This window comes from Pleurodeles waltl, chromosome 3_1, assembly GCF_031143425.1.
Source record: "Pleurodeles waltl isolate 20211129_DDA chromosome 3_1, aPleWal1.hap1.20221129, whole genome shotgun sequence".
In the NCBI taxonomy this organism is placed as follows: domain Eukaryota; kingdom Metazoa; phylum Chordata; class Amphibia; order Caudata; family Salamandridae; genus Pleurodeles; species Pleurodeles waltl.
In genome coordinates, this window is record NC_090440.1 from 546,730,928 (window position 1) to 546,754,159 (window position 23,232).

Here is a 23,232-nt window from a genome sequence, read left to right on the forward strand (position 1 = left end):
AAAAAAAATTTTAACGCTGAAAAACCAGTATCCAGTAATTCCCAGGTTTTCCTATGCTATCGATACTATGTTACCAGCGTCTAATGTAGCTCGTGAGCATGAAGGACTTCGCAAATTCCCATCATTCTACAGACCTGACAGTGAAATTTGCATTTGCACATCTTTATTTCATTAGGAGCTGAATAGCTTCATGTAGCAGTTGTGGTCGGGGAAGGCACACGGGCTCCAAGTGGAGACCTGAGGCACTGCTTAATTTGTACTTAAAAATGTACCGGAGTCCAAAGCTCTCCTCTGAAATTCGCGGCTGCTGCAATTAAATGTGCGCGCATGGAAAACTGAGGCAGCGTAAACCTGAAGCCATCTGGGCCTCTTCACTCCATTTACAGACACTCTCTGTCCCTTCAGCTCACTCTTGCAGCTTCCTGTTTTATCCCTTTGTGACGCTTTTTCATTTTTTTACTTCCTCTGCCTTTCCCATATGTGTATTTTGCTCACAGTAAATGATTGAGGTAGAAAAATAGGTGCCACTGGCACTTATTTTTGAGAGACGGCTCAAATTAAGCACTGACCCGAGGGAAGGGCATCACATACCATCAACATGCATCATGAATGATTCCTTGCTCCTGTATGGTTTTGCAGGAGTCGGGCTTGCCTAGACACAAGCTTGTCGCACAACACAGAACCGAAGAGCTCAATGCGACGGGGCCGTTTGATCCGGGGGTTCGAACAGGGCAAAACGAATTAATTCTGGTTCTTCCTGTAAAGCTCCCACACTCTCTGGGCCGCTGGGCTGTTGATCTCCTCTTCTAGGCAGGCTGCGCCCTGCAGGGGCACGATCTAGTACTTCTCCCGACAGAAAGCAGGCATCTCATTCCCTCTAGACAAGTCCATCATTCATCCTAGCTGGAATCGGTACCTAAGCTCAGTTCCCAGCCTGAGAGAGAACAAGCCTTCAGAAATCCTGGCCCTAGGACACAGTAGTCTTCCTAACTACACTTGGGTATAGTTCTTCCTTGGAGAGTGAGATAATTCTGAAACACAGAACGAACCAACTACCCAGTACTCATCCTCAAGGCTGCCCAATCAATCATCTGTGGTGCCTTCATTCTCCAGCTTGTCATCCACTGGAAGCTCCATGCTGTCATCCCCAGGAAGCCTGCCTGCACCACCACTTTTTCTCCAGCCTGCGACTTTTCTAGTGCATGCGTGGCACTTAGCTACCGACGGCCACTGGCACAACCTGTGAAGCTCAGAAAGTCCTTTGAAGAAGACTGCAAAGCCCACAGGCAGTTTCCTGGGAAAAACAAAGAGAAACACTTGATAAGAAGAGCAACCTAAAAGTGGCTGGCCCTCAGAGAGATTCAAGTTGAAACGAAGAGTGTGTTCTTTATAACGGAGTCTGCCAGGAGAAAGGCCCATGCAAGACCCTGCTCACGGGGCCACATGAAATATAGGGGCTACTCAGCTGCAACCATGGTGGTTGAGTTGATTTCCCACTGGTGTCCTTGAGTCCGCATTACTATGACCTTGCAAACTGGACAAAGTACAATTTTTCAGCACCTGACTCAGGGTAGCAAGGGTGAGCAGTCATAGGCACTTTAGGCAGGCAGTGTGAGGGGCATGAGCTCAGAACTCAACAATCAATCAGGAGACATAAGAAAGCACTGCCATCCTACTGCTGCTCTTTTGATTAAAATAAAGTACTGTAATCATTCAATGTCACTCAATATTTCACAGCGCAGAATAGAGGAACTCAATACAGGGTTAAACTTCTGATCGAGTTTAGCTTCTACACACTTCTGTACCTGGCATCTAATAAAGGGCATAGCATTGGCTAGGTAGAGTTGCAGTTACTCAAGTACCCCACGGCGTATGTGTGACAACGGTTCAGTTTGCTTTTCCTTCAGTGTGATAATAGGTTGGAAAGTCTTGGTACATCAGGGTTCTGCTCAGTCCTCAGTTTGTCATTTCCACACACTGTGCAGCCCTGCAGCAACATGCTTTAAGAAGTTGTAGTCTTGGAAGGAGCGGAACAAATGTGTTTAGTGCTCCAGCTTCAGTGTTGATTTTGGAGCCGTCAGAGTCACGGTCTAGTCATCAGTGGGTCTTGGAGACTTTGGTGATCTCAGTGCAGCACCTTCCTCTGGCAGCTTCCCATCTTTGCCAATTTTGGCCTATCCAGGACATCAACTGGAAAATCTGGGATGACAGCTGTGGCCTCTGGTACAATCTTGACTATGTAGGTGGCCTTGGCAGTTGGGGCCTCTAGGATGATCAGGGTGCACACCATAGGGGTACAGGAGCATTTGGATTCCAATGACAACAGGACCAATCTTTCAGCGGAGGCGAACTGCCCATTTCACTCAGAGGTTGCTTTTTGTAGAAGGCATAATGTGGTTCCCAATGGGTTTAAGGAGAATGTGGAATCCCTTCCACAGGCAAGTAGCTCCTGGCTCAATCCCTGGTAGTCTCTTGCTCTTCCTAGCTATTCCCACACTGGCAACACAGTGGCTTCTCCCCCTAGTCAATCTCTCCTCCTGCAGGGCCACGCACACTCCTTCCCTTTCTCACCAGGCAGGCTTTTAGGCAGACCCTCTGCATCTCCAGCAGAAAGTGCAGACTTCAGGTGATGTCACCCCACCTCTGGGAGACTGGCTGTCAGACAGACACCATTCCTAGTCACACAGCATTCCTTCGAGTACCCTGTAGAACACTCTCTTCCTTTATCACACATAACTTACAACTGGAACAAAGTAGGGTGGTTTCGATCCCACTTCTAAACATATTTTGCAAGCAGAGGATGTGGATTCACTGTTTAAGGTTCAGAACTGGTTTGGGTTGGTTATCTTTCAAAGGTCATTTTCAGGCTGCTCTCCAGACACAGCATTTGTGCAAAGTGATGGTTTTCACAGCAGGTAGCAAAGAGGCTGACTCTGCGAAATGGTCCTAAATTGTAGGCACAATGAGGCTTGAGTTCTCCAAACCTGCATGCTGTCACCTCCTTGAAGCAGTAATCAGTGACACACAAAAGGGCAGGTTCTGCTTAGAAACTTCCTCACTTTGAAGAACAGAAACTACAGATTTATCCCTCAGCATTATCATATACCAAATGGCAGTTGTTAGGATTAATTATTCAGGAGTCCTTTCATTTAGAAGGCCTTAGTGGAATTTCTTTAAAAAGTCCTTTCTTTGTTCTCTTCACTTCAAAGTCTGGCATGCCACCCTTCAGCCACACAAATGGAGACAATACACTTCCACTGTCTGGGAGAAGCTGTCCTCATCCTCCATCTTATGCAGTACTTCTGCAATACTTTTGTAGGCTCTAACCAGCCCACAGGCGAGGGTGCAGTGTATTTAAAAAAATAAAAACTCATATATATATATATATATATATATATATATATGTGTGTGTGTATGGGTTACCAATTACATTTTACCACACATATGCCTTTAGCAACCATGCCTTTACAAGAAAATGTTCGTGGTAAAGGCATATGCATGGTAGAAATATTCATTGTAAATGCATGTGTGTTAATGATGCATGCGTTGTAATGATGGGGTGGTTCCGTCATACAACCCCACAGATACTTATTGTCTTCTCTAGTCACCACCAGGCCACTGTCTGTGGAGCCACCTTCATCTGCACTCTCCTGCCATGCTGCCAAACTGAAGCTGGGGGCTGTGGGCTGCTCGAACCTTGGGGCATTCTCACCTCAGGCCCCCTGCCTCCTGTAGGCTGTCCTCCAGGCCCAGAAGCAGTGTCATCCCCTGCTGGGCCAACACGTTCAGGCCATGGTGGTCGTGGGGACAGTAGGAGTATACAGGGGCCTCGCATGGAGGAGGGGGGCAGGTGATTTTGTGGCTCTTTGCCAATTCCAACCTAAGCTGTTCTGGAGCAGCAGCTGCGTGTTTTTCTTGATCCCTCCCCTGCCAGGTCATTGCCCTGAGGCTCTTGTGGGCTGGGGGGCAATAAGAGAAGTGGTCTCGCTTGGGGCCAAGTGTCACCTCGGTCCAAGTGTATTTTAGGCCTGGGTAGGTTTGGGAAGGGTGTTTGCCGAGGCCTCACTGTCAGGCCACCTTTCAAAGAGTGAAAAAACATAGGATGTAGCCTTATGGTCAGAGCTGCAACTGGAGAACTAGTTTCACGTTTCAGTGTCAGCTCAACATCCTGTTATTCTGAGCAAATAACTTAATCTACCTACCTAAACTAATAACGAATTTGATCTTGCGTAATGTAACTGATGCTCGTGTAAGTTGCTTTTGGGCCGACTTCACACTATATAAAACTACTCAAAAAATAATTGGCCAGATTTTGAAAGGCAGGAATATAATAATTAGAGGGAACTCTATTAAAAGGTCTATATTACTTTTTAATGTGGCTTTTCTGCCTTTGTTTAGAAGGATATGTCATGGATTATTGAAGAAGCTTTAGAATACATTTTAAAGTGCATTTGCTTTATATTTACTGTTTAAAGAACATACGGGCCAGCGGAAAAAATGCCTGCTTTGAGTAATTTTCTTCAGTTTCGTGCAGTCTAGGACAACATACAGTGCGTTTAATTACATTAATGCTACCTGGCCTATAAGATTTAAAATAGTTAATTTAACAGACATTTCTGTAAAAAAAAAAAAAATGAGTCCTTAACTAAATGAAGATCCATGAGAGGGACGATCCGGTAATTTGGGCCACTTTTTTGGGGAGTGCCCGGGCCTAATTGTGATCCCAATCCGACCTTGTTAGAGAGGTATTTTACTACATAAAAATTAATCATCATAGCAACGCAATGAACAATGGTGAGACGAGCTTACTTTCGCATTGTTCATACCACTGAAAGGCTGTTTTCATGTGCAAAGCACGACGTTTTAGCCTGCCTAACACAAAGTCTAATCGGCGGAGCGCACCTTGTTTGAATTAAAGTTTGTTAAGAAATACGGTCCTCGCAGGTCGCCGAGAGGGGAGTGTGCTTCGAAGATGTGGTGCCGGGGTGTGAGGTACTCACGATTCCCTCTGGAAACACACGGGAGGGGGTGTTCGGAAGCGCTGCTTGGCCCTCTCTTTCCGGGGCTCCGGGGAGTGGCGGGGTCTAGACGTCTGAGTGCCTCAGGCGGACCCTTTAAGAGCGCGCTCCCCGCACCGGCCGCAGAGGCAGCTCCGAGCTGTGACGTCACGGGCGGAGATGGTGCGGGGCCGAAGCTGCTGCAAGTTCAGAGCAGCGCGAGCTCCGAGTGACAGCGCATCGCATTGCCTCGTGAGCGGACAGCACCCCGCGAGGACAGAGCGCCCTGGGCTAGGAGCAGCCTGGGACCAGGTGCAGTCGCAGCACGCTAAGAGCGCCCGGGACCTGCTGCAGCGGCAACACCCAGTGCCAAGGACACTCCCAACAAGCCGGTGGAGTCACCAGGAGCATCCCGGGACCTGTGCCTCCGCAGCAAACTGTGAGCACGGCGGACCAGAAGAGGAGCAATAGTGTAGCGTCAACACTCACCACTCGCGCCACTCCAGACCGGAGGAGCGCTGCAGCAAGCGCAACACCCCCGGAGCTCCTGCACTGTGGGATCTGAGGAACGCGCAAACCTGAGAAGTGCACTGCAGACACAGCCCCCCCGGAGCTCCTCCACAAACCTGAGGGGTGCACAGCAGGCGCAGCACCCCGGAGCTCCTGCACAAACCCGAGGGGTGCACAGCAGGCGCAACACCCCCGGAGCTCCTGCACTGTGGGACCGGAGGAACGCACAACAAGAGCAGCACTGAAAACACCTGCAGCACTCCAGACCTGAGGAGTGAAGTGCAGTCCAGTCAAAACACCTTGGAGAGCACAGCCTTGGAGGCACTAAAAACACCTGCAGCACTCCAGACCTGAGGAGTGTACAGTGGGCTCAACAACATCCCCGTAACGCGCAACTTGGGGAGCACTGAAAACACCTGCAGCACCGAGACCACTCTTATCTAGAACCAACTAGCAACAGGGGCACCCCAGGAGCAACTCCACTGCATCCCACTCCGGAAGCACCGCGGAGCAGCCAGCACCAAAGGCCCCGGGAGCTGCCAGTGCCGAGGGCCCGAAGGGGCTCCTGCATCTCACAGCCTCAGGGACACCTGGGAGCTGATGACACAGGGGCACCCTCGCTGTTCTAGCGCCAAGAGGGGACACCAGAGGCTCTAACATAGGGACGGTTCTGTTGAGGACTTGCTGCACCCCGGAAGAAGCAGACTGGTGCACCCTGCAGGCAGAACCCGGGCCTCCTGCAGAGACCGAACATCCCTTTGGGGGGAACATGCTCGGATAAGGAGGGTTGGGCATCCCACGAGGCAGCAGGTCCAGTGAGCAGCACTCCGAGGAACGGCACCAAACACCGGTAAGTCTCATCACAGTTTATGGGACGGGGCCCGGGTGCGCGCGCTGTAACTTGGGAAACCACAGATAGACGCAACTGGGAAGCATTGGCCGAGGGAGCGCAGGTACAAGGAGCACAGGCGGCTCACGGGGGCCACGCGTAGTGACCGAGGGAGCACAGTCACTGGGCGGCTCACGGGGCAGAGTTAGAGACAGTGGAAGCATAGTGAGCACAGGTACAAGGAGCACAGGCAGTCACTGGGCGGCTCAGGGGGGCCACGCGTAGTGACCGAGGGAGTCACTGGGCGGCTCACGGGGCAGAGTTAGGGACAGTGGAAGCATAGTGAGCACAGGTACAAGGAGCACAGGCAGTCACTGGCCTGCTCACGGGGGCCACGCGTAGTGACCGAGGGAGTTCAGGACCTCAAGTGGTGACAGTGGAAGCACGGGCATAGGGCGCACAGATAGTCATTGAGCGTCTCACGGGGGCCAAGCGTAGTGACCGAGGGCGCACAGGGAGCACAGTCACTGGGCGGCTCACGACCAGAGGGCAGAGGCAGGGACAGTGGAAGCATAGTGAGCACAGGTACAGGCCGCACAGGCAGTGACTGGGCGGCTCGCGAGGTATCACACGCAGTGGCAGTGAGGGCACGGGTATAGGTAGCTCATAGAGTCCCTGGGAAGCTCGCATGGTGGGAACACAGGCGCATATTTAAAGAGCTGCGAGTACGTGGGGAACGTGGGCAGTGACAGGGAGCAGAGATGCTTTGAGGACAGGCAGTGGCCGCGAAAACACGAACAGTGCCTGGGGCAGAGCCCAGGCGGAGACGGGAGAGCGCAGATAGTGACAGCGGGAGAGCTCAGCTAAAGATGGGGCGGGGGGTACAGCTAGTGACAGCAGGACAACTAGTGCCTGAAGGAAGCACAGGTAGCGTCTGGGATCGCCGGTGGGGCATGGGCCACGGCTGTGGAAGGACGAGCAACTAGTAGAGCAGGACGAGTGGCTGCAGGGAGCCCAGAGTGTCTGTGGGATACAATAGGGGCGCAGGGGCAGTGGCTGGAGGGCGCAGGGGCAGTGTCAGGGAAGTGCAGGGGTAGTGACCGGAGGGTGCGCAGTCAGTGACGGGAGGGTGCAGGTGAAGTGACTGCAGGTAGTGGCAGAAGGGTACAGAAGGGTTCAGAGACATCTGTCGGAGGAAGCACGGGTGGTGTCTGCGGGAAGCACGGGTGGTGTCTGCGGGAAGCACGCCTAGCAGGTTCAAGGAGCTCAGAGGAGCACGAGCAGTGGCCGGGGGATCCCACATAGGTTGTCCCCGTCACTCACGTCCCTACTTTGCACCCCATCTCTCCTCCTTCCCTCAGACAGAAAGTGCACACAGTGTGCGAGCTTCCATGACCCCTTGCAATCGGTGCTCCGATGCAGGCGATACAACCGTGACCCGGGCCTCCTCCCACTCCCTGGTGATACTTAAAAACACAAAAAGGCACGTTTAAACGTCGGCGGGGGCGGCTGAGGCGAGGACCTGCCTGGTCTGTGCTGGACGGGGAAGAGGCCGCAGTCAGGGGACCCCTGCCGTGCGTGACCGAGCTGCCGGTGATATGTGACCAGTCTTTCTTGGGTACCCCAGACATACTGGCACTGCCCAGGTGAAGGGACAGGGTCCAGCACTTATTCATGCCGGTGCTTGGCAGCGTCTGCCAGTGAGTACCAGGAGTGCCATGTGTTCCAGTGTAAGCAAGGGAAGGATCCCCATAGCCTCCCGTGGGGATGTTTAAAAGAAAGGCAAAAGAAGAGTGTAGTCAGTGGAATCCCTCAAACCCCATGGCCCGGTGCCACTACACCTGCTGAATCTTTCATAGCCACGCCCGTCGGCACTCATTTTTCGGGACTTATTTTTCATCATCACACTTTGAACACGGGTAAGCCGTGAAAGGTGTGAAGGATGTATAAAAAACAGTGACAGTGGAAAAAGTTGGATTGAAAACTATCCGCAAGCCGGCGCTGTGTAGGGCAAGAAAGAAGTGCGAAGTGGAACCCAAACCACGCAGATTTGGGAGGTGTGGGTAGAACAGCGGCGTCTTAGCACCTCCCGCGTTTATTATTATTTATTTTTACAAATGAAGCGCTGAGACCTTACTCGGGAGAACTCTGTTGCCATTGCCTGGGCTACAGCTCAGAAAGTTTGTCTCCCAGAGTTTGAAATGGAAGCATAGGCTGCGGGTACCCTTAGGGAACTGCTTGTGCAGAGAAGTGCCGCAGCCCTCCCAATAAAAGTAGTGGTCCTCTGAAGAGAAGTGCAGACACTCCGTACCCAGAGTACCTGCCCATTTAAAGCACTGACATTTTGCTGCGAGACGCGCTGCTTTACGCCCTGGCCCTGCCGCCAAATACCGCCAATGTGGGACTCCCGTACGAGCCTAGACATCGCCAACACGTGTTGGGACCGCGTGCCTTTCGGTGCAGGGCTGAGCCTAGGGATGGACTTCTTAAATACCTGTGATTCTGGAAGAGTACTACCTCTTCTGCCCTCGTCGGGTACTAGGGCTAATGGACGTGTAGCGGCGGCGCTTCAAGCAGCTGTGCAGGCTTAAAGTGCGTGCGCTACCCAAGTAGAAGGGTTCACCCAGCAATTAAGGAGTGTTTCGCCCCTTCGGGGACAGTGAGTTTACTGCTCGTATAGCGCGCAGTGGAGTGCATACTCCATGGGCGCTACGCCGCCCGCTGCTGGTCAGCGAGGAGACAGGACAGTGGGACAGGATTAATCGGGGGGACTGCGTAGCTCATGGCAGAGGTGGAACTGGAAACACGTGGCTGGTTCAGGCAGAGGCGACGGCCAGTGGCGCAATGCTGAGGCGGAAGAGAACATGACAGTGTAAAGCCGCACTGGGCAGAGACAGAGCAGCCCTGGACAACGAGTGGCGCCGCGGGGGGAGGGGACACTGCCACTAAAGTGGAGAAGGGTGGTGCAGAGCAGGCGGCTGAGGTGTGTGTGTGGTTGGGACAGAGCTGAACTAGGGTGGGACAGGGGCAGCACAACACCGAGTTCGCGCAGGGTTGAAGTGGGACAGAACGAGTGAAGTCGGAGGCGGCGCACAGCAGTAAGCAGCATGGGCACTGGCGCAAGCAAGGACAATTACCAATGTGGTTGCCGTTGGGACAGTACAATAATCCATTATGAGGGTTCAAGGTGCAGTTGCAGCGATGCAGTTACCAGTGGTAGCGACCCCTGTGGCACAGGGCTGAAGTTTGAAGGAGCTAAACCGGGCAGGACAGGTGCAGCACCACACGGAGGCAGGGCTGGGGTGGCTCAGGGCAGGCGCGTGCAGCACAACATTGGGGTGTCAGAGAGCATGGCTATGGTGGGATTGACCTAAGCAGGGCAGGACAGGTGCAGCACCACACGGAGGCAGGGCTGGGGTGGCTCAGGGCAGGCGCGTGCAGCACAACATTGGGGTGTCAGAGAGCATGGCTATGGTGGGATTGATCTAAGCAGGGCAGGACAGGTGCAGCACCACACGGAGGCAGGGCTGGGGTGGCTCAGGGCAGGCGCGTGCAGCACAACATTGGGGTGTCAGAGCATGGCTATGGTGGGATTGACCTAAGCAGAACAGGTGCTGCACAACACCGAGGCGGCCCAGCACAGTTTTAGGGGGTGGCTCGGGGCGGAGCAGGGGTCGAGTTGGGGCATCGCTGCCCAGGTGAGCTGCAGTTTGTTGAGAGGGTCTTTTCGCTCGTTGGTGCGGTGGGAGGGAGGAGGAGTGCCACGTATTTGAGCTTCGGGGAGGGAGGTGCACAGGACGGGACACTACAATTGTCTCCGACGCGACCCGCCAAGCCCATATGCAGGCAGCGCCGGGCAGGCTCCCACAGCTCCCTGGGCGGCTGCATGGCTCGACAGCCCCCGCTGAGCGCGAGACTTACAGAAGGCAGGGGCCTGTGCAGCCTCTGGGGGTGCGGGGGCTGTCCGCCCTGCAGACCGGGCGCTGGATGTGGCCTCATGCGGACTCTGGAGCAGGCTGCCAATGGGACTGCTCCTCGTCTTCCTGCTGTCTCAGATATTCCCTCTCCCGGGACCCTCTGTTCTAGCCAAAAATCATCCCAATTATGCACCGATTACTTGACAGAGTACAAGGTAATTGTCCGGAAAATGTATGATTCAAACAATATCCTGCTCCTCCCGTCGCGCGCGGAAGCCCTGCGCACGCTGCTGTCAGATGTGATGGTGTCCGGTTTGTGCTGGCACTGCCACCTGCCCAGTGGCGTAACAAAGGCACCCGCAGACCCCCCACCCCCCCGGAGGGGGGTGGGAGGGCTCCAGCACCACCCCCCCCCCCCCTCAGCGCACTACCCTTGCAGTGGGTCGTTTGTACTTATTTTATTTCTTTCGTTCTTTTTGCTAACCAATGCACACCACCTATAGGTGGCAGCACTTTTTACGTTCTGTAACTTTTTCACTTTTAATGCTTATCGCATGTGTATGAGAATAAAAAAAATGTAGGCTTGCAAAGACCAGGCCTATTGGCTTTGCCAATACTTGTTATAAATAGCCGCAACTGGGCTTAACAGCAGTAACTCTAGGGCTCCCTTAAGACCGCTGCTACAAGAGCTGCTGTGACACGTGCCCTGTAGAGAATGTTTTTTGCACACATTTGGATCTTCAACGTTTTTAGTCATATTTCTTTTAATGCTGGGGAAGCCCACTCATCGCCCCACTGAGGATGAGAACTCAAAGCACTTCCTCTCAATAAACACCGAAAAGGAGAAAGGGATGCTCCAGAAAATCCACAGAGAAAACCCATTTCTTCTATTAAAATGGTAACAAATCTATGCCGGGGTCATATTATGTTGTATCAAGTTATCTCAGGGGTTTGTGGAATCGTACCTAGTCTTCTGATGATTCTGCTTCGGCAATTTCATGCAACCTGATCATGCAAAGTTATTGCTGTTATGAATGCATTAGGATTCATGCAGTGGAAGCCGAGTTTGACATCCCTTTACATTGATTGGGAATAGGAATTTATTCATTTGCATTCCAGTGACAGTACAAGTAACAATTTTTAAGGACATAGAGATTGTACAATTTGTGATGCTCAGCATTACCCAATCTGGTGCTGGAGCTGGGATAAGAAAATAGAGCCACAGGCAGATCGCCAATAGTGGAAAGTGGAACCTGGGGATTGTTTTGTTTTTTTTGTTTGTGACCTACCTGTCATTTTACAGCGAGATCTATGTTCTACTAGGGCACATCACAATATGCCCGTTCACAGGGGCTGCAGAATGACCTGCCTAATGACTATTATTAATTAAGCAGGATGCTATTTGCAACACCTGCGACTGACTTTCAACACAGGGTTGGTGGCCTGCAAGGCACTTCAGACCTCTATCTGTGTGTACACATTCTCAAATAGTAACCAGCGTTCCTTAAAGTAACAGGTGCTGCTTTAATATATGTATAGTCCCTGTTAAAAAAAGAATGGTTAGAGGGACGTTATATTTATGTTACCATGTCCGTTAAAACATACAGTTTTAAACAAAGAAAACCACTGAATTTCACCAGTAATAGTTGTCATGTTACTATAACTTGTGCCCTAAAATATCTATAACTCGTGCCCCTGCCATACACAGTGTTTTCATCAGTGATGTCAATTCAGATGCTGCAGTGATGGGATCAATGATGCCATAGAACGTATCATGAGTGGTGTAATATGGGAGGTAATTAGCAGTATATGGCGAGGGTGCAAGTTATAGTTACTTTAGAGCACACATTATAGTTATGTGAGAAAATTATAATTGGTGAATTTTAGTAGAGTTGTTTGTTTAAAATGGAATGCTTTAACTGCATTTTCACTTAACTATATCGTCCCTTAAATTGTAGGTTTTTTTCAGAAAATTTCAATGGGTTTAAAAAAAAAAGTAAATTAAGACATTATTACAATTCGTAATGTACAACATCACTTTCATTTTTGTATAATTTGTTTTTTTTGTGTTTTTTTTTTTTTTTTTTAACATGTAGTAAGATGTCCGCTGCCATGCATGGCGTGGCACTGGGTGCAGGGCCTGGCCTGTGACCAGGCTGTGCACACAAGCCCCATGGGTGCGAGACCCCCAGCCATGCACAGCATTTGGCCACGAGCACTGTGGAATTGGGCGCAGGGCCTGGCCTCAGAGTACGAAAATATAAAAGTGGCTTGGCCTATTGGCTTTATCAAGGGGACAGCACATTAGCACATATAAAGCAGACCTCTTGACTTTGTCAAAAAGTCACTAATACTATAATCAAATGTTTATTTAAATAATTCACACATTGCATCTTTTCAGAATAGTGATTGTTTCAAACTATTTTCATAAAGCATTTTTGCTTCAAAAAATCATTAAACATGTCTTTGAGCTTTTTTTTAAATTTTTTTTATTTTTTTTTATTTTGAGGCCACAAATTGGAGGGGACTCTGCACTTGAGCTAAATCGCATGCAGTTCCAACTCTGAGTGCTTTTAAAATATAATAGGCTTTCATGGGGTGATAATTCAATAATTCAGGAGACTTACTGTATTTTTTCTTTAATGTTGCTGGGGGGGGGGGGGGGCGGCGTGCTCCCTGCTGCCCCCATAACATTGAAAAAATGGTTGGTAGTGCCTCTGTCCATTCTAGAAGCACTACCAGAAAGGAAAAAAAACAGGATAAAAAAAAAAACTCACAGGGCACTATCGGGAGCTTCTTGCAGGAGCATTGAATAATTAACAAGGTGCTTCTGCCACTCATAGATTATTCATTTTTTTTTTTTTAAATGTGGTGTGCTCCGATGCCCACCCGGGGCACCCACCCATTTTTATTTTATTTTTTAATTGGGGGGCAATGTGGGGGGAGGGCGCTCAAGGACCCTACAACCCCTGCTGGTTCTGCAGTAAGTGCCAATAGTGGATGCTGGCGGGTGCCGGCTAATTTTCAAAGTGGTGCCCACCCAGGGCATCCACAACTTTCAAAGCATTGGGGGCCACAGGAGGAGCGAATTTGCCCTCACAGTCCCTGACGACTCCCCAGGCAGCACCCATTGTAGTGCTGGCGGGAGCTGGCTCTTTTACTTTGCTCCTGCTCTAGTGGGAGAGGCATTTTACTCTGCTCCTGCCTAGGCAGGAGCAACGTTGTGTTCCCTGCCTGGAAGAGTGTGGGCAGGGAAGGCCTGCACTCTCCTGAGTTTGGAACTGCAGTGTCCAGGGGATGGGTTCAGCAGGACGGCTGACTGCCTCAGGGAGGAGAGCCACACCGGTCCCACTCCAAAATGCAACTTTTGTCCCTGGGGGATGAGGTTCCCTGGGACACTAAGAGGCTAGGCGCCACATAGCACCCTCCCTAAAAAATAATCATCCCTGGGGATGGGGTTCCCGGGTCCTAATTAAGGCTTGGTGGGAGAGCATTCTCTCCTTCCAATTTTAATTAAAGCAGACCTGGGAATGTGTGTCCCCAGGGCTTAACAAGAAAGGGGGCCCATGACGCGCCCCCCAAAAAAATAAAATCACAAACTCGGCCCGGGGGGCTCAGGTTGAAAAAGTATAGGACCCAGCTATTTTTTTTAATTGGAGCCACAGATCCTCTGCGGAACTACAGTAGCAATTAACAAAAAAATAAACGTTTTTGGCCCTGGAGGTGTCTGCCTGGGACTCCCCCAACCAGGCCTAGGGGGCGCAAGCTATTACTACCTGGCCCCCCATTATATTTTTAGAACCTCTTTTTAAGACAGGGGACTGAGTTCCCCAAGTTCTAAAATGGCTGCCACCACATCTTTTTTGATGTGGTGGCAGTCAATTAGGTGGTATATTTTGATCTGTTAGATCCGCAGATCTTCAGTGTAAAATGTACATTATTTTTTTAACCTTAATTTCTCAAAATCTACAGAATGAATTTACACCAAATCACAAAAAGCAGACTAACATCTAACTTTTTGCCTAATTTGGTGTAGTTTTGTTTATCGGTTTTGGCCCTAGCTCTAAATTTCCCATGGAAAATTGCATTGAGAAAATGCGTTTTGGGAACCCCTGCTTCATATCGAACTCCCCCTTTCCTCCCTCCCCCCCCACCTAGACACATCACCCAAAAACTTTCCAGGAAGAAGCTGAGGTGGATGACACTTTTTTTGTGGTAGGTTCATGAAACAGTGCCAAAGTTATAAGCAAACTAAAAAAATCAATTTCCTAAGGAAGTATGGTCCAAACTATAACTACCCAATGGCAATCTCCCCTGGTTATAATATAAAATTCAGCACAAGGAACCCCTAAAATGCTTGGACCACCAGGGGGTGGAGTGCAAAGGCTGAAGGAACAAACCAGTCCCAAATCAAATACACATGAAAAAAGGTGCAAGTGTAGCTTAACATTTATTAACAGAACACATACACAACATGTTTTGGCCAAGAGGCGAAAACGCTTCGTGTGTATATTTTATGAAATAAAGCCCATCTTTTCATCTTTTCATGCTAATGCATATTTATATACTGAAAATCAAAGGTTAAACTGACGATATACTTAGGAATTTTAATAGCATCTTACTTTATTATAAAGAAACCTTAGAAATTCACTGAATAAACCAAAGGGTAAAAAGGCAGTTATAGTTAGGTGAAAATATCAGTTAAAACATCCTGTTTCAAAACTAACAAAACCACAGAAATTCACATGATATTATTATCTCGAGTAACTGTAACTCATGCCCTAAAGTAACAATGCCCCTCGCCCCTTGCACAGTGTTGTTATCAGTTGTACCATTAGTTTTGTTATTAATGCGCTCATTAAACATGTCACGAATGATTGACTGAGAGCCTTGGGATGTTTTTCCCCAAATTTGTTTGCCTTATGCCTCTGTTTTCTTTGCTGATCCCATTTTTTAAGGCCTTAGGACTCTGCACACTGTACCTCTGCTAAACAGTGTTAAAGTACATGTGCTTTTTCCTCTAAACATGGTAACATTGGCCTATACCCAATTGCCACATTTAATTTACTTGTACATCCCTAGTAAAATGGTTCTACAGTTACCCAGGGCCTTTAAATTAAATGCTACTAGTGAACCTACAGCACTTATTTTGCCACTCCCTCAAGTACCCCTTCCTCATGCCTTTCATTGGAGCACTGCGTGCAGTTTTAAACTGGCAAAATAAAGCTGTTGGTGGCCTAATCCTTCCTTTTTCATACAGATGCCACCCCTAGGATCTGACCTAAATAGCCCATAGGGCAGGATGCAGTGTATTTAAAAAGTTGGACATGCATTTTTAACTTTTGCATGTCCTGGTAGTGAAAAACTCTTCAATTTGTTTTAACTACCGCAAGGCTTGTCGCTCTCTTAGGATAACATTGGGTTAACTTATTACATTTAATAAGTAATAACTTCCAATTAGGGGTAGGTAAATATGTAGAGTTTGATGTCTATGAAATTGTAATTTAAAACCTTATTTAATGCTAAAGTCAGATTTTAAATGCTTTTTGAAAGTTGACATTTTCTTGTCCTAACCATTTGGTTATGGGTGACATGACTAGGTGTAGCTGGAAGTTGGTCTTTGTGTACTGTTCCCAGACAGTGAGACAAAGGGCAGTAGGTTTTGGCAGGATGGGCCATCCCTGACTTGATGAGGGAAAGGAGCTGACACCTATCACACAAATATATGACAACACTCTGCCTGGACACACTCACAATGAGTTTGGCACTAGTCTTTTGTGACCCCCAGTAAGCAGGGGCCAGGTCAGAGAGGCAGGAAATTCCAAACACTTCTGGGTGTGGACACCTCCAGAACTTTCTTCTACTTCAAAGTTGGCACCAGGTATAAATAATGAACTCTCAGACTGAACTCTTCACGACACCTCTGGACCTATGAAAGACTCAGGACTGCTGTGCTGCTCTGCAAGAATGATTGCTACTCTGTTGCCCTGTTGCCTGAGTAAAATGATTGGACCTGCATCTTGATCGAAGAACCATCAGAGTGACTCCAAGGTCTTGTTGGCTGGCCTCCTGATCGGAGCCTCCGAGACAGAAGAGGCTCCAACCATCTAGAACTCAAGACCTGGACTCTACTTTCTGTGACCTTTGCACCCCCAAGTGGGACCACCCCAATGCTGGACCTTTGGAAGTGGGCCTGAAAGTGCTCTGCCAGCCCAGCTGTGGTCCTGGGAGCAGAGCCGATGCAGCATAACGCGTTCCCCCGAGGCCAAGCCTTGCATCGCAGCCCGTAATCTCTTTTTAACTACTGCTGTGCGACGCACCATCAGTGCAGGCCTTCACATCACAAGCCCCTCGTCAGTGACATTCTCCGCGATGGTGCAGGACTCCACATTGCAGCCCTGCAGCTTCTTCTGAACCACCACAGTGCGTGATATATCTTTGATGAAGGACTATGCAACACAAGCCCCTCAACTGCAACACCCATGACAACGCAGGACTCTGCATCACAGCCTCACAGCTGCTCGGAACTGCCACTGCGTGACACTACCTAAATATGGTATTTTGCACTACTCCGCAAACCAGGATTTAAGGTACTTTGTACATCGGGCCTGATTTGGTCCCTGTATTTAACCTACGCTCTATACTGGTTGTCCTGAACTTGTGTCTTTGTCCCAGTTCTGTGCGATCAGATAACCATGGTTGGCCATTGGTGTTTCTAGGCTCTATTTTTGTGTCGTATTTTCACTTTATTACTGATTACAGTGCTGTAGAAATACTTTACTCAGTGCCTCTAAGATAAGTCTGAGTGCTTTGCGCCAAGCAACTATTGGGTTAAGCACAGGTTAATATGGGGTTTGTTTGTGTTTCACCCTGATAAACGTTGTGGTTGCTGCTTGAGTAGGGTTTCACTCCTCTCAACCAGTAACCCAGTTTCCAACAGTGATGTAATATGAAAGAGGAGAAACAGTGCATGGCGGTGTCAGTGTTTTTTTGTCTTTCTCGCCCACTTTTTTCACTTTTGTGTTGTTTCACTTGCTTGATTTGGCTCATGGTCTGAGACCCCCAAAAATGATTGTTGGTGGGCCCCACTTGCAACCACTCCTCAAATTAACCACTGATCATGAAGCAGGAGGAGCCTAGCATTTATATCCAGTGTGAGTCCTTGAGTTGTAGAATAGCAGTGTGCCACTAGTTTATTGGTTCTCAGAAGTGCTGGTGCTAGGTTGGTACAGGGAGCATACATTTCCAAGCCAAATGCCTGTTAAATGTAAATCTACAACTTGGGAGTTTTAAAGGTCAGGAGGAAAAGTATGAATGTCTGCAAGGTACATGGACCAACTATGAGTGTCCAGCGACCTCAAGTGCACTAGCACTGGATAGATGAAAGGGGTTTCCTAGGAGTAAGATTTTACAATCTAAGGCAGTGGATCAGAACCTGTTGTCCAGGGATTTTACTTGTTTGGAAATGAAATAAAATGGGTTATCATTTGTATATATGTTTGGTGAAATGCTTGTTTATGTAGTTTTTGTGCATTGTTTTGTGGTTCAAATCATCAACAATGTTTAGACCTGCATCCCCGGCTTCCAGTAATGATGCAGTGAGGGGTCGCCAGATTCCAATAATGATTCAGTGGTGGTCCCCCGCTTCCTGTAATGATAAAGTGTTGGTCCGCAGATGTCAAAAGGTTGGGAACCACTGATCTAAAGTTCTGTCAAAGACTGAACATAGTGAACTCAAACCAGCTGTGTAAACAGATGAAATGTAACACTACTATTCTTCCTATTACATTAACACTTGCTTGCAATGAACTTATAAGTCTATTTTCAGCATTGCAACTACCACCTAGTTTTGATATTTAGATAGTAAGTAATGCTTGTCCCTGACCATGTCGCTTACCCATAATAACTATTTGGTTATGTTAGCATTAATTTTCTATTTATTACAATAAGTTATGCAATTATTATTACTTTATCATTAACACTTACTTTACCTTACTACGCTCTGATAAATATATAACTATTTGTATTTAAACTCAAGTGAAACTCATATCCATCAACTTCACACTGTCATTTACAAATAAATATGTTTACTTATTTTTGTATTAAACACATTAATTTAAATGAATCAACGAGCGATTACAAATGTTAATATATAACTAATCAGTTTATATTTAAAGTTATTTAAAACAAAACAATGTGGAACTGATACCATAATCCTAAAACGAACTTTAGCACTATCTAATAGATTTTATTTGATATTATTTTACATAATATTACACTAAATACAAAAAAAGAAGGAAGTGGAATCTTTGCCCTGACTTTGGCAATAATTCTAAAAATGACCCCCCAAACAATTGTAAGTACTTATTTTGAATCGTTTCATTTGTTTCAAATGAATTTTAATGAATGTAATACACATTAAATTATTTCGAATAAATGACCCATTCGCCTGTAAACTGACCGTAACACTAACCTCATTAAACGATCATTATTTACTGTAAATTATACTTGATTCCATTGAAATAAATTAAACCGAGCCTAATTATTTATTTTTTCTCTGACAATGTAATGACAAACGGAGTGGGTTGGAGTGGTAATTTTGTGGCAGCAAGGTGCAGCAGAGTTAATTTTTGAGAGGTAATGGTATGTCCGCATTCAACAAGTTTCTGTGAATTGGTTACTCCTGTTAAAACCTGTGCACCTTCGCTCTTATTCTCTAGGTGTGAAATTTCATCTGCAAGAGTCTCGCTGGCGAGACTTTGACACCTGAATGTGTTTTTCACCACGCAACAGTGTTGCTGCCTTGTTTTTGCAAGACGTAGGCGAACAGGTAGAAGTTTAGGCAGAAACTTTGATAAGGGATGCTCATTTTACCTCTTGGGGGTAGTCTTTGAATCGTGGGCGCAGAAACAGACTGCACAGTAAGCTCTGGTAGGCCCGGGGTCTTCTTTCACGAGAAGCTAAGCAGGGTTGCTCAGCTCCTTGTGAAAGCTGGCCTTCTAAGTACTAGCAAACCACGGACCAGGATTTCGAATCCCTGCTGCTCTTGTGACCTCACGTATGTACTGGCAGTTTTTGTGCACGGCACACATGTGCTCTTGGCCTCTCAGCTGAGAGTCAACACGGAAAGCTCTGTGCGTATGTTCTTCGGCAAGGAGTTCAGACATGTTCCGATTAGAGCGGCATTCTGCACGTGATAAAACACTACAAACTGCCCTCCCTCAAAGTTCATAAGCCGAGAGTTTCCGTACAAACCAGCTGCCTCTTGGGATCCGAACATCCGGTCTAAGAAGCTGAACCGGGGCATGTAGAGATCCTGAGTAGAACAGGGGTACAGCGACTGATGACCTACTGAGAAGAACCTAACTCTTGAAGATAGCAGTAGTGGCCGCTGCTTCCTGTTTAAAATAGTGGGGCATTCAGGAATGTCCTGAGGCCCAACCCCAAAACTCTCAAACGTGGTCCGTTATAAACTGTTTATACCGGGTCACGATTTCTGGAGTTAAGGCTGAAGGCTGCACATTTCTCACACTGCCTAGCAGTGTGTAAAACAAAAGAAAACAGTACACTACATTACAAAAAAAAAGTAGAGTACCTACTCTCCATCCTACAGTCTGGCAGCAAGGGGTCTCTGGGCAAACTACCTTCTACCAATCCTGGTGCTGCACTCATGAGAAAAGCACCAGGATTGGCTAAAGCATTCTAGTTTGACACTTCTTCCGGCCCTGGGGGCCTATGTCTGCTTTCCCTCCAGCTTAGACAGATGGGGTGGAGAGGTTTAAAGTGCGCATGCCAGGCCGGCCGTGGCAAAATAGCCAGCCAAAGTGACATGCTCATTTTAAACTGGAGTGCCCACCACTCCCCTGCTGCCAGTCAGCAGCAATGGCCCCGCCCCAAAACTTGGCTCTAGCTGGCTGGCTGCACTGAACAATAAAACGCTAATACAATTATTTTATCACCGTTTTATTTTTCATTTTTGCTGCACTGGCCGCGGGGTGGGCGACACTTCTCTGCCCTGAAGGAGGCACCGCCGCTGGATACCAGGCCAGCCCGGACCAAGCAAGGTCGATGGAGCTGTGGACAAACTGTTGAAGGATCCTTCATTTTCACTTAGTGACACAAGAACCCAAACTGTAGGGTGATCTCTGTTCACCCCTCCCATGGACCGGTTCTGGAGCGCTGCAGTCGGAAGCTCCTGCATGTAATGTTGCTGAAAGAAGTTACATTTCATTGGAGACTCTGGGCGCGAAGTTGTTCACGCAAGTGCATAAGTTAAAGGTCGTCAACCCTTGCACTGATTTGTACTGCTGAAGCGTAGGTTTATGGTCGTGATTTAGGGGTCGTAGATGTGACCCATGGATTGCCCCTCCCAGCCTCTGGCATTGCCTTTGTGACCCCCCTAGTCTCAAATGTGACAAAAACGGTGCCAGGAACAGAGTGGCAGCTCGTACTTATGGACGTTGGTTTGGGTTCCACTCTGTTTTTTCTCATTTTGTATTACATTATTAGTGAAGAATGATTTATTATTCGTTATTGGTGTTATTAGTACATGGAGTACAATAAGCTGGAATATGACCTTCCCTGGCAGCTGAAGTAAGTAAAAAATCGCTTTTAAATGTGTGTGTGTGTGTGTGTGTGTGAATGTATATATAAGCATGTATGTGAGTGAAATTGAAGGTCAAAGGGCACCTGATGTGACTTCTGCTACCCCTGGCATTTTGGTGAATTGACATTCATGTTATGGTTTCTTATTTTCTCACAAATCTGTCCTTTGTTTGTACAATTTCTGAAATGTTTATTCCTGCAGAGACTTTTCAACAAGGACATTTTTATGGCTCCTCTGTAGACCGCTTTTAGCTGTTTGTTGTTGATAGCTTATTGTGTATAATACTAGACCTTAAAATGATCTTTGGGTCACACTGTTTCTTTTAATTGGTTGGATGACTTGTCTATCTCATTTAAAAAAAAATGTATGGCTTTACCTCCTCTTCTTGTATTTGTCACTCCTGAAGTAGAGCCTATTTATCATCCTTTTGATTGCATGAGGTGTATTCTTCCACGACTTAAATGAGAAAACTACTTTTTTCTTTTTCTTTGAGCACTCCAGTCTGTGCATGCGTTTTCTTGCTTTCTCCCCATGTGCCGCTTCCCACTTTCTGCCCCCTTCCTCGTAGTGTTTCCCCCAGCTCACCCATAGAAACAAAGCAACAGGTATATTCTTGCTGGGATATGACTGCAGAGAAGGCTTAATTGGGTTTGTTTTGTTTTATCTCCTGCTTTTTACATGTTGCACTAAAGCCCGGGTATTGGCAGACAAAGGCAGCCTTTATGGTGCTGGAGGAGGGGCAAGCTGCTACAAATCTTCTCCACATCCAAATTGCTGCAGAGCACCAAATGACTTGGGCAACTGTTTCTGTTTTGAGTCCTGTGAAATGTGCACTGGGCGTTGCAAGAGTTTTCCTCTCATTTGACACTTATTTATTCTTAAATTCTGTTCTGAATTTTCTGCATGAAAAGCATGTCAAAAGTAACCCATGTCATGTATAAAGATTGTACAGTTCTGAGATAACTTAGGGGATGTGGTTGTGTTTTCTTCAGTATTTTTTTTTTTTTTCTTTCGCTTTTTTTTTATAAACAATGTTTTACAAACAATCACTAGCAAAGTCAATAGCTTGGCATTAACCTTATAAAGGTGAAACCTATTGACTTTGTCAGTGCCTGCCATTTCTTTTAATGTTCCCTCCAGTTACCCAAGATGCCCAGTTCCAGTGTTTTAGGGGGGAATCTGTCTTCTTTTTGATGGTCTAGGCTCCTTGCATCATGTTAGGTGTCTTAGATTACTAAAGGAGGAGTCACTCCTTATTCTCAGTGCAGATATCACAGCAGGTTCCCATCCAGGACTTGGCAGTTGCTGCACAGGTGTTCTTGCCTAAAACATACTGGTCAGTACTGGTGATTCTCTGCCTCTCCTCCTCTAAAACGTGACATATTCAGTTCTTGAAGTTAACTTGCCAGGGGGAACAGCTGTGAAACAAACCTGAAGTTCCTTTGTGACACTCTGCCTGAAAAAGAGACACCAAGATAGTGCCTTCTGACATCTTTGCAATGCTCAAGTTAGTATGTGGGGAACGTTTGGATGTCTTTTGGTTACAGTGTACCGATTAATACGGACTCAGCCAACATGCCATCTGTGGATGGGATCCCTGTGCTCCGTTTTAGTACCCAGTTCTTTCTTCTGGCAGTCCCAGAGGGGTTGTCCAGATGTCCAAGGCCTTCTTGAATTCCATCTTCAGGGTTCTTGAAGGTCAGTTTGCTTGGATGTTCCCTAAAGTCTATCATAGAGATGGGGTCTCTAGTTGCCAGTGGTTTACACCATGTTCAAGTAGAGACCCTCACTCCAGCCAGGGTAAGGTGACCACACAGTTAAGATAACCCCTGCACCCCCCCTTGGTAGCTTGGCTCAAGCAGTCAGGCTTATCTCAGAAGCAATGTCTAAAGTATTTGTATATACACAGACACACACAAGACACCACAAAAGGTACTCCACACCAGTTTAGTAAATAGCCAATATTTATCTGAGTTAAACAAGACCCAAACAACAAAAATCCAACATACACAAGTAAAGAAATCATGTGGTAAAAGGGAAGGTTTGGGCCTGGCAAGTGGGTGTACTTGCCAGGTCGAAATGGCAGTTTAAAACTGCAGGAACTGCAAACGGAGGCCTGAGACATGTTTGTAGGACTACCCAGGTGTGTGGCACAATCAGTGCTACAGGCCCACGAGTAGTATTTGTATACAGGCCCTGGGCATTCCTGATGCACTATACTAGGGAATTACTAGTAAATGAAATATGCCAGTCATGGAGAAACCCATAACCAATACAATTTAGACAGAGAGCGCTTGTACTTTAGCACTGGTCAGCAGTGGTAAAGGGGCCAGAGTCCTAAAGCCAGCAAAAATGAAATTCAGCACAGGATAC

General features: G+C 47.6%; 1 protein-coding gene across 2 annotated transcripts in view; it reads left to right on the top strand.

The window, feature by feature from the left end:
- Positions 1-5,142: 5,142 nt before the first annotated feature.
- Positions 5,143-23,232, top strand: part of MEGF11 (multiple EGF like domains 11) — a 1,692,327-nt gene continuing 1,674,237 nt past the window's right edge. For both annotated transcript variants that reach the window (XM_069222897.1, XM_069222898.1), the window contains exon 1: positions 5,143-6,357. The gene's annotated coding sequence lies outside the window, so the exon portion shown is untranslated. The remainder of the gene's footprint in view (positions 6,358-23,232) is intronic.